This window comes from Phacochoerus africanus, chromosome X (assembly GCF_016906955.1).
Source record: "Phacochoerus africanus isolate WHEZ1 chromosome X, ROS_Pafr_v1, whole genome shotgun sequence".
Lineage (NCBI taxonomy): Eukaryota > Metazoa > Chordata > Mammalia > Artiodactyla > Suidae > Phacochoerus > Phacochoerus africanus.
In genome coordinates this window covers 44,114,748-44,126,007 of record NC_062560.1, presented here as the reverse complement: position 1 = coordinate 44,126,007, position 11,260 = coordinate 44,114,748, and positions in this window count along the sequence as shown.

The window sequence follows — 11,260 nt, the reverse complement described above, 5'->3', positions numbered from 1 at the left end:
AGATGTGGCTTGGATCTGGCATAGCTGTGGCTGTGGTATAGACCAGCTGCTACAGCTCCGATTGGACCCGTGGCCTGGGAACTTCCATATGCAACAGGTGTGGCCCTGAAAAGACACACACACAAAAAAAAAAAAAGGATTCGGCATTGCCACAATTGCAGTGTAGGTTGCAGCTTCTGCTTGGATCTGATCCCTGCCCCAGGAACTCCATATGCGGAGGGGCAACCAAAAAAAAAAAATTCAACAGATTGCCATCCCACTTAATCTAGTCAAGCCTAATGAGCCTTTTGAACTACAAGTGTCAGTGACGGACAATTATGCAGATTGGATGGAGTCTGTAGGAAAAAGAAGTTGCCACTAGGCCACTTTGAGTCAAAGTGGTAAAACATTACTATCAGTAGGCTGTGAAGTTACATCTGTGTGTTGTCATACCCAGAGCAACCACTAAGAAAATGACACAAGCAATATACTCAAAATTGTAAATGAATATTCTAAAAATGTTCGTGTACCCAAAGGAAGGCAAGAGGAAACAGAAGAATAAAAATCAGAGGGGGAGTTCCGGTCGTTGCTCAGTGGTTAACGAATCCAACTAGGAACCATGAGGTTGTGGGTTCGATCCCTGGCCTCACTCAATGGGTTAAGGATCCAGCGTTGCCGTGAGCTGGGGTGTAGGTCGCAGACGCAGCTCGGATCCCGCGTTGCTGTGGTTCTGGCGTAGGCCGGTGGCTACAGCTCCCATTAGACCCCTAGCCTGGGAACCTCTATATGCCACGGGAGTGGCCCAAGAAAATGGGGAAAAAAAAAATCAGAGGGAACACATAAAAAACAAATAAGAAAATGGCAGACACAAGCCCAAACAGATTTTACTAATCATGTTACGTTTAAATGATCCGAATATACCAATTAAAAGCCAGACATTGGCAGAGTGAATAGAAAACACAATTCAACTATATGATGTCTACAAGAAATTCATTTCAATTATAATGACATAGGTAGGTTGAAAGTCAAAGAGAGGAAAAAGATAATGCAAACATACATTGTTTAAACGTAGCCTTCAGAGCAAATAAAAGGGACAGAAACACAGCATGATGATAAAAGAATCAATCCACCATGGAGTTCCCTGGTGGCTCAGGGGGTAAATGACCCAGCATTGTCACTGCAGCAGCTTGGGTCACACTGCTGTGGCACAGGTTTGATCCCTGGCCTGGGAACTTCTACGTGCCATGAGTGTGGGAAAGAAAGAAAGAGAGAGAGAGAGAAAGAGAGAGAGGGAAGGAGGGAGGAAGGAAGAAAAGAAAAAGGATCAATCCACCAAGAAGACATAGCAATCCTAAACATGTATACACTAAACAAAATCATTTCAAGATACATGAAGCAAAAACTGATGGGTCTGAAAGGAAAATTAGATAAACCTACAATTACAGTTGAGGACATCAACACCCCACATCAGTAATTAGTAGAACTACTGGAGGGAAATTCAGCAATGATAAAGAAGATGGAGTTCCCGTCGTGGCACAGTGGTTAACGAATCCGACTAGGAACCGTGAGGTTGCAGGTTTGATCCCTGGCCTTGCTCAGTGGGTTAAGGATCCAGCGTTGCCGTGAGCTGTGGTGTAGGTTGCAGACGCGGCTTGGATCCCACGATGCTGTGGCTCTGGTGTAGGCTGGCAGCTACAGCTCCGATTCGACCCCTAGCCTGGGACCCTCCATATGCCGCGGGAGCAGCCCTAGAAAAGGAAAAAAAAAAAAAAAAAGAACTGAACAACACTCCCGATCAGCAGTATCTAATTGATATTTATAGAACATTCAACCCAACAATAACAGAATATGCATTGTTTTCAAGGGCCCATGGAACATTCACCAAGACAGACTATTACCTGAGCCATAAAACAAATCTCAAGAGTTACTGTCATGGCTTAGCTCAAACAAATCTGACTAGGAACCATGAGGACGCAGGTTCAATCCCTGGCCTCGCTCAGTGTGTTAAGGATCCGGCGTTGCGGTGAGCTGTGGTATAGTTTGCAGTCACGGCTCAGCTCTGGCGTAGGCCGGCAGCTACAGCTCTTATTCAACCCCTAGGCTGGGAACCTCCATATGCCTTGGGTACAGCCCCATTAAAAAAAAAAAAACTCAAAAATTTGGGAGTTCCCTGGTGGCTCAGTAGGTTAAGGACCCAAATTACAGACTGGGAGAAAATATTTGCAAAGTATGTATCCAACAAAGGACTTGCATCTGAAATATGTAAAGTACTCTCAAAACTCAATAGTGAAAGCCAAAAAATCCAATTAGAAAATGGGAAGAAGAGGTGAAGGCACATTTTACCAAAGACGATATACAGGCAGCAAATAATGATATTAGATATCATCAACCATCAGAGAAATGCAAACAAAAACCACAGTGAGATATCCCTCCACAACTATCAAAATGTCTAAAACAAACAAACAAACAAAAAAAAACATGCCACAACATAGTAAATCAACTATACTCCAATATAAAATAAAAATTAAATTAAAAAAATAATGATAGGCGTTCCTGTCTTGGCTCAGCAGTAATGAACCTGGCTAGGATCCATGAGGATGAGGGTTCGATCCCTGGCCTCGCTCAGTGGGTTAAGGATCCGGCGTTGTGGTGAGCTGTGGTATAGGTTGCAGTCACGGCTCAGATCTGGCATTGCTGTGGCTGTGGCGCAGGCCAGCGGCTACAGCTCTGAGTCGACCCCTAGCTTGGGAACCTCCATATGTCCCAGGAGCGGCCCTAAAAAGACAAAAAATAAAAAATAAAAGTGAAAGAATAATGGGATCACCTACATATTGCTAGTGAGAATTTAAAACGGTACAGCTGCTCTGGAAAATAGCTTGAATTTCGCAGTTTCTTATCAAACTAAACATACAGCTAACCTATGACCCGCATTGCATCCCTGGGCATTTATCCCAGAGAAATTGAAAGCGTATGTTCACACAAAAACCTGTCTCCGAAATAGTCTTAACAGCTTTATTTGTGATACCTAAAACTGGGATTAACCAAGATGTGCTTCAGTGAATGAATGGTTAAACAAACGGTGGTAACATCCCTATGACAGAATATACGCAGTGACAAAAAGGAACAAACTATTGATACAGGGAACAGTGCAAGTGGATCTCAAGGGAATTACGCTGAGTGGAAAAAGCCAGTCTGCAAAGGTCTCATATTGTATGGTTCTATTTATGTACCATTCTCGAAATAACACAATTATAGAGATGGAGAACGGATTAGTGGTTGCCAGGGGGACAGAGAGGGGGATGGGGGACCATAAAGGCACAGCACCAGGCTCTTTGTGCCAAAGGAACAGTTCTGTGCCTTGACCGAAGTGCTCATTACATGAAATCTACACAGGTGATGGAACTGTATGGCAACACACACACACACACACACACACACACACACACACACGGCATGTAAAGCTGGTGAAATTCGAATAAAGTCCATCTATTGTACAAATGTCCATTTCCTCATTTTGATATTGCCGTCGAGTGCTGGGAGAGCTGAGAAAAAGGTGGAATCTCTTTGTACTTCTTTTGTTTGGGGCAAGTTAGTGCGGATTTCTTATTTTTTCCAAATTCAAAGTTTAAAAAAGGGAGTTCCCGTCATGGCTCGGCGGTTAGCAAACCTGACTAGCATCCATGTGGGCGCAGGTTCAATCTCTGGCCCCACTCATTGGGTTAAGGATCTGGCGTTGCCGTGAGCTGTGATGTAGGTCGCAGATGTGGCTCGGATCTGGCATGGTTGTGGCTGTGGTGTAGGTCGGCAGCTGCAGCTCCGATTGGACCCCTAGCCTGGGAACCTCCACATGCCGTGGGTATGACCCTAAAAAAGACAAGAAGACCCCCAAAAAAGTTTAAAAATGACATGTGTGGGAGTTCCCACTGTGGCAGAGCGGGTTAAGGATCCGGCCTTGCCAAAGCTGTGGCATAGGTCACAGCTGTGGCTCAGATTTGATCCCTGGCCCAAATATACAGTATATGGAAACATCCATATACTGCAGGTATAGCAAAACAAAGAAAAACCGTGCGTGGAGAAGGAACTGTGCTCAATTGGCAGAGTTGCGGCTGTGTGTGTGTGGAGCTTGCCCTGGGCTCGTGGACCATAAGTGGCATCTGACAACTGGTTGATCAGCCTCCCTGGGGACAACATGGCAGCAGATCGCACCAGACCCACACCTCTGTTGTCAGGGGTCGGTTTGTGACCCTTGCGGTGGATGCCCAGGGAATTAGACCCTTTCAGGATTGGCATCAATGGCTCAACACACTAGCTGGTCCCACACTGCCCAAGTAAGGACCATGGGCGCCTGGACACAGTGCCACACAGCGTATGGTAACCCAGTTACTGTGCAGGACGGGGCCCCAGCATAAAGCCTAGTGCATCCAGCACAGGAAGCCAAGGAAGCCTGGATATGTTGAGATGCCCTGTTCCACGGCCGGGTGGCAAAGAAAGCTTCAGGGCATGTGACCCTCTAGGTCCCTTCCCTCGCTTCTCTTGAGGTTGGCCGGGCACTGACTGCAGTGGACATGTTTTTAGGGCATGGCACTGCCACCTTGTCTGAACAGCAGGTGGGGACAGACTAGTCAAGGCCTCCGAGATGGACAGTCCTACATTTTGGATACCCCAAACATCCAGCCACCACCAAATGGGGCCACCTTTTAGCAAAGGTCACCGGGGAGGGGCCATTCGCTGAACATTTCATGGCCCGTATCACCTCCAGGGGCAAATGCCATTGAAAAATAGAATGGGTTCCCTTTTCTCCCCACACTCTCCAGCATTGGTTATTTGCTGATTTGTTAATGATGGCCATTCCGACTGGTGCGAGGTGGTACCGCATGGCAGTTTTGATTTGCATTTCGCTAATAATTAGTGACATTGAGCGATTTCCCATGTGCCTACTGGCCATCCGCATGTCTTCGTTGGAGAAAGGTCTTGCCAACTATTACGTTCAGAAGGGTTAAGCAATGAGGTCTACTGTACAGCATGGGCAACTGTAAACCAATCCCTTGGGATAGACCGTGAAGGAAGACACTATGAGAAAAAGAATGCATATGTGTGTGTGACTGGGTCGCTACGCTATACAGCAGAAATTGACACAACACGATAAATCAACTATACTCTAATATTATTAATTTATTTATTTTTGCTTTTGAAGGCTGCACCTGCGGCATATGGAGGTTCCCAGGTGAGAGGTCGAATCGAGGAGCTACAGAGCCACAGCAACGCCAGATCCGAGCTGGGTCTGCAACTTACACCACAGTTCATAGCAACACCCGGATCCCTAATCCACGGAGCGAGGCCAGGGCTCGAACCTGCGTCCTCATGGACGCTAGTCAGATTCTTTTCCGCTGAGCCACGACGGGAACTCCCTCTAATATTTTGTAAAGGGTGGGGGTTGGGGGAGTATCCTGGAGGTCTCCTTGTTGGAACTCTGTGCTTTCATCACTGCAGCCCGGGGTTCAATCCCTACTTTGGGAACTGAGATCCGCCTCAAACCGCTGCCCGCCTCGGCCAAAAATCAAAATCAAGGATGGACTGGTGAAACTGGAAAAAGCTAAAAAGAGAAAGAGAGAGAGAGAGAGAGAAGAGGGCCAGCAGGGCTCATCTTGCAGTAGAGCACACAGTGAAAGAGGCAGCAGGGGCTCCAGATGTGGGAGTGCGCCCCAAGAGAACTTCCTCTTTGGAGACAGGAAACAAACTCCTGGACTCGGAGAACTGACTTGTGGTTGTCAAGGGGGAGGGGGAGGGAGGGGGATGGACGGGGGGAGTCTGGGGTTCGTAGATGCAAACTCTTGCCTTTGGAGTGGATAAGCAATGAGATCCTGCTGTATAGCGCAGGGAACTATTATCTAGTCACTTGGGATGGAACAGGACGGAGGATAACATGCAAAAAAGAATAAAGATATATATCTATGTATGACTGGGTCCCTTTGCTATACAGCAGAAATGGACAGAACATGGTAAATCAACTATAATAGAAAAAATAAATTAAAAATAAAAACAAAAATAAAGCTGGGGGCAAGGCGAAGACACCCGGACTGGCTGTAAGAGACCCAAATCACTCGAGATGTCCTTTTCACTCTGTCTTCTTCCTTCCACGCAGAACTGCAGGAAGCCGGCACCTGCTGTAATAATTGATTTTTCCACTTCCACTACAGTTTATGGAACCCACTTCTGATGTGCTCACCGGGCCTATACTTAGTGGCTCTGCACAAACCAGTCTGAACTCTCTAGCAGGACCGGGGATGGACAGTCCCATGGCCCTGGACTTCTTCCTCCTGGCCACCAAGGCAGGGTAGGTGTCCTTGCCAACACCTCTTGCTGCATCTGGATTACATGACGTAGTTAGCTGGCTTGGCTCTGGATCAAGAACCTGCCTGAGGTCTGGTCTCCAGCAGGTGTGATCTTTCTACTGGGAGCCATAGCCCTGGTCACTCTGATCTGATGTCACTCAAGACAAATAGAAAGGATTCTGTCCAAGTCCCTGTCAGTACAGCTACTAATGGGACTTTTGCTGGGATGATTTTGTGCTGTTTTTAAAAAAACACATCAGATGGCTTTTTATTTTTCTGTTTTTGTTCATTAGTGATGCCTGTATTATAGAGGAGATTTTATGAAGAGAAACTTTTTCAGGCAACGATGTCACTACCAAACACACACGATTTAATTCTGAATGCAAATAAATCAAGGTAGGCGTTCTCTTGTGGCACTGTGGGTTGAGGATCCAGTGTTGTCACTGCAGCATCTCACGTCACAGCTGTGGTATGGATTGGATCCCTGGCCTGGAAACTTCCACAAGCCATGGGTGTGAGTAAAAACAAGAGGAGTTCCCGTTGTGGCTCAATGGTAATGAACCCAACTAGTATCCATGAGGATGTGGGTTTGATCCCTGGCCTCGCTCAGTGGGTGAAGGATCCAGCGTTGCCGGGAGCTGTGGTGTAGGTCACAGATGCGACTCGGATCTGGAGTTGCTGTGGCTGTGGTGTAGGTCGACGGCTACAGCTCCGATTAGACCCCTAGCCTGGGAACCTCCATATGCCACAGGTACGGCCCTAGAAAAGGCAAAAAGAGGAAGAAGGAGTGGGAGAGGGAGAGGGTGAAGGAAAAGAAAAAGAAGAAGAAGGAGAAGAAGAAATCAATGTAGGTCTAAAAAGACTAGAATGGGGAGTTCCTGCCGTGGCGCAGTGGTTAACGAATCCAACTAGGAACCATGAGGTTGCGGGTTTGATCCCTGGCCTTGCTCAGTGGGTTAAGGATCTGGCGTTGCCATGAGCTGGGATGTAGGTCACAGATGCAGCTCGGATCCCAAGTTGCTGTGGCTGTGGCGCAGGCCGGCGGCTGTAGCTGTGATTAAACCCCTAGCCTGGGAACCTCCATATGCCATGAGTGTGGCCTTAAAAAAGACCAAAAAAAAAGGACAAGAAAAAAAAGACTAGAATGGTTTGAAAATCAACAATTTTTTAAGATCATATATACATGTAAATTTTATTGGAGTAGGACGTGTGCTTCTAAAGAGAATTATTAGCCGAAGGCAGGACAGATCAGGCAGTGCCATTGTCAGGGAAAACCTCTGCCGTGGGCCTGAGGGACCTTGCACATCTCTACATAGGCCAAGGCGTGGCTGAAGTCTGACACAAGTGTTGCAGAATGTCCTGTGATTTCCTGGGGACATGACAAAACAAGCAGCCGGGTGAGGAGCCGTGGAGGGGCAGTTTTCTGTCCGCCTCCCCGGCTCCGGTGCGGCTGGGAAGCCCACTCTGCCCACATTTAGGGTACAGCTGCAGGCTTCTGTGCAAAGTCTAGACAATTGTTTGGCTGGGGTTTAGAGTTGATTTCTTTCTTTTTCTTTTCTTTTTTTTTTTTTTTAAGGGCCGCACCTGCAGCATATGGAAGTTCCCAGGCTAGAGGTCGAATCAGAGCTACAGCTGGCAGCCTACACCACAGCCACAGCCACGCGGGATCCGAGCCGCATCTGCAACCTATACCACAGCTCACCGCAACGCCGGATCCTTCACCCACTGAGCGAGTCCAGGGATCGAACCCAAAACCTCATGGATATGAGTCAGGTTTGTAACCCACCGAGCCACAACGGGAACTCCTGGAGTTTACTCTTCAATGACTCATGGTCTGTGCTGCCTGTTATCTGGCTCCTGAGGTTCAGTAGCCAACTGTGGGCCCAGGGACATGGGAGCTGACAGTACGCAGGTCTTACTTTTGCTCCCTCTGTAAGTTCTACACTGTCTCAGTGCATTTGGCCTCACTGTCTCTCTTCCAGCTGAATCCATGGACCTGTGACAAGCCAGCCTAGCAGCTGCCACCACACTGCTGCTTAAGAGCTGCATTGCCTGAGTGACATAAATGTGCTGAAACACGAGGGAGGATATGCTTTCTCACACTTTGGCATTTTAATGGAATATCTTCTCACTGTCACTTTATCTTACAGAATTGCTTAGCTTAAATTAAAGTGGGAGTAACATGCTACATCCTAACATTACGTCTTTTTTTTTTTTTCTTTTTTGGTTGCTCTGCAGCAAAGTTCCCAGGCCATGGATCAGGTCTGAACCGCAGTTGCAACCTACCAGCTTCGGCAATGCTGGATCCTTAACCCACAGTGCCCGGACCAGGGATTGAACCCGTGTCCCAGTGCTCCAGAGACACCACTGATGCTGTTGCACCACCACGGGAACGCCCATCTATGTCTTTTTTTAATAAAATTAACTTTATTTAACCATTTATGCTATTAAAGGAGAATGTTTATGTGACCACAAAACTTTTTTTCGATATGATTGGTTTTTCTTTTTCTTATCCATACTGGGGTCAGTGCAACGAAAACAAAACAATGTTACTAAACAGATATAATATGAATCCAAATATATATGTTTTTATACATACCCTGCATGATAAAACTCTAGAAATTATGAGGAAAGTATCACAGTCAGTGGATTTCTTTTTTTTTTTTTTTCTTTCTTTCTTTTCCAGCCGTAGCTAAAATCCGTATGAAGCAGTGAGTTGCAGAGACATCAACAGGAGCATTAGGCTATAAATAACACATCACACACCAACTTCAGAGAATGAACTCCCGGGGCCCTTTGCCCACTGCTGAGTTTTGAACACCCCCTTTCCATAAGCTGGGACTCAAAGCAGTTCTCCTGACTCCAGTGCTTGAGTGTTTTTTTGTTGTTGTTTTTGTTTGTTTGTTTGTTTTTTGTCGTTTTGCCTTTTCTAGGGCTGTATCTGTGGCATATGGAAGCTAGGGGTCGAATCGGAGCTGTAGCTACTGGCCTACACCACAGCCACAGCCACATGAGATCCAAGCCATGTCTGTGACCTACACCACAGCTCATGGCAACGCCAGATCCTTAACCCAATGAGCAAAGCCAGGGATCCAACCCACAACCTCATGGTTCCTAGTCAGATTCGTTAACCACTGCGCCACGACGGGAACTCCTTGAGTGGTTTACATTATGCTACGTGCCTAGTAACTGGAAAAACCGTATGTAATAAGAAATCAATTTACTTCATAGAGTTTGCAATGTGATAACATAAAAGGAAGGACTTATTCTGAACAGTTTTGCATTGTTACATAATTATACAATGTTTTGGGTGACCAAAAAGCAGGGCTATGACAGAACATTTCTTCTTTTTTTTTTTTTGTCTTTTGTCTTTGTTGTTGTTGTTGTTGTTGTTGCTATTTCTTGGGCCGCTCCCGCGGCATATGGAGGTTCCCAGGCTAGGGGTCCAATCGGAGCTGTAGCCACCGGCCTACGCCAGAGACTCAGCAACTCCGGATCCGAGCCGCGTCTGCAACCTACACCACAGCTCACGGCAACGCCGGATCGTTAACCCACTGAGCAAGGGCAGGGACCGAACCCGCAACCTCATGGTTCCTAGTCGGATTCGTTAACCACTGCACCACGACGGGAACTCCGACAGAACATTTCAATACAAAATATCTCCCTATAGTGTCAAAAATGGGGCAGGGCAGGTGGTAGGTATTTACTCCATGGACGTTTAAATAGATCAATCCTGTTAATTACACCATTTTAATAATATTCTATGAAATCCAAATGTTCAAAAGACCAACCTTAACATTCATACACATGCTGAAACTGTATTTTTTTTTTTTTTTGTCTTTTAGGCCCGCACCCGTGGCATATGGATGTTCCCGGGCTAGGGGTCCAATCCAAGCTGTAGCTGCTGGCCTACACCACAGCCACAGCAATGCAGGATCCGAGCCGCATCTGCAACCTACACCACAGCTCCCGGCAACACCGGATCCTTAACCCACGGAGCCAGGCCAGGGATCGAACCTGTGTCCTCATGGATGCTAGTCAGATTTGTTTCCGCTGAGCCATGATGGGAACTTGCAACTGTACTTTAACACTCATTAGTAAATACTATTCATTGAATATTTGTTCCAAGCCCCACAGATGAGGGCGGTAAGCCCCCAGGTAGGCCTCTGCCTCCTTTCTCACGCCACCTCTCAGAGCACACAGTCACTCAATCTGTCTGTGAGGCAAAATGGTCATTAGGAATCAAAAAGTTTGCTCACAAAATCCTCCAACTCACCTTTTAATTTTTTACTTGAAGAAAACAAAAACACTGCAATTCATATTTTTTTTTCTTTTTACCGCCACACCTGCAGCTAGGAGTTTCCAGGCTGGAAATTCCCAGGCTAGGAGTCAAATCGGAGCTGCAACTGCCAGCCTACACCACAGCCACAGCAACGCAGGATCCGAGCCACGTCTGCGACCTACACCATAGCCCATGGCAGTGCCGGATCCTTCACCCACTGAGCGGGGCCAAGGGATTGAACCTGCATCCTCATGGACGCTATGTTGGGCTCTTAACCTGCTGAGCCACAACGGGAACTCCCAATTCACATATTTAGACAACTTTATCACTGTTGCTTGTAGGAAAGTCCTATCTTGGAATTGTACAGAAAGTTCTTGTGTTTGGTAAAGTGGGGAATACTGGGTTCTGCTCATCGAATTGATGAAAGAGTATCCTTCATGCCACATGTGGATTATTAATTTTGCAGAGAATTTCAATGCAAAAAAAAAATCCCCACTAAATCTATTTATTTATTTGGGTTGCACCTGCAGCATGTGGAAGTTCCCAGGCCAGAGACTGAACCCGAGCCACAAGAGCAGCTGAAGCCACAACAGTGACACCACCAGATCCTGAACCCACTGAGGCAGCAGGGAACTCCTGAATCAATATAATTTCAATGTCATTTCAC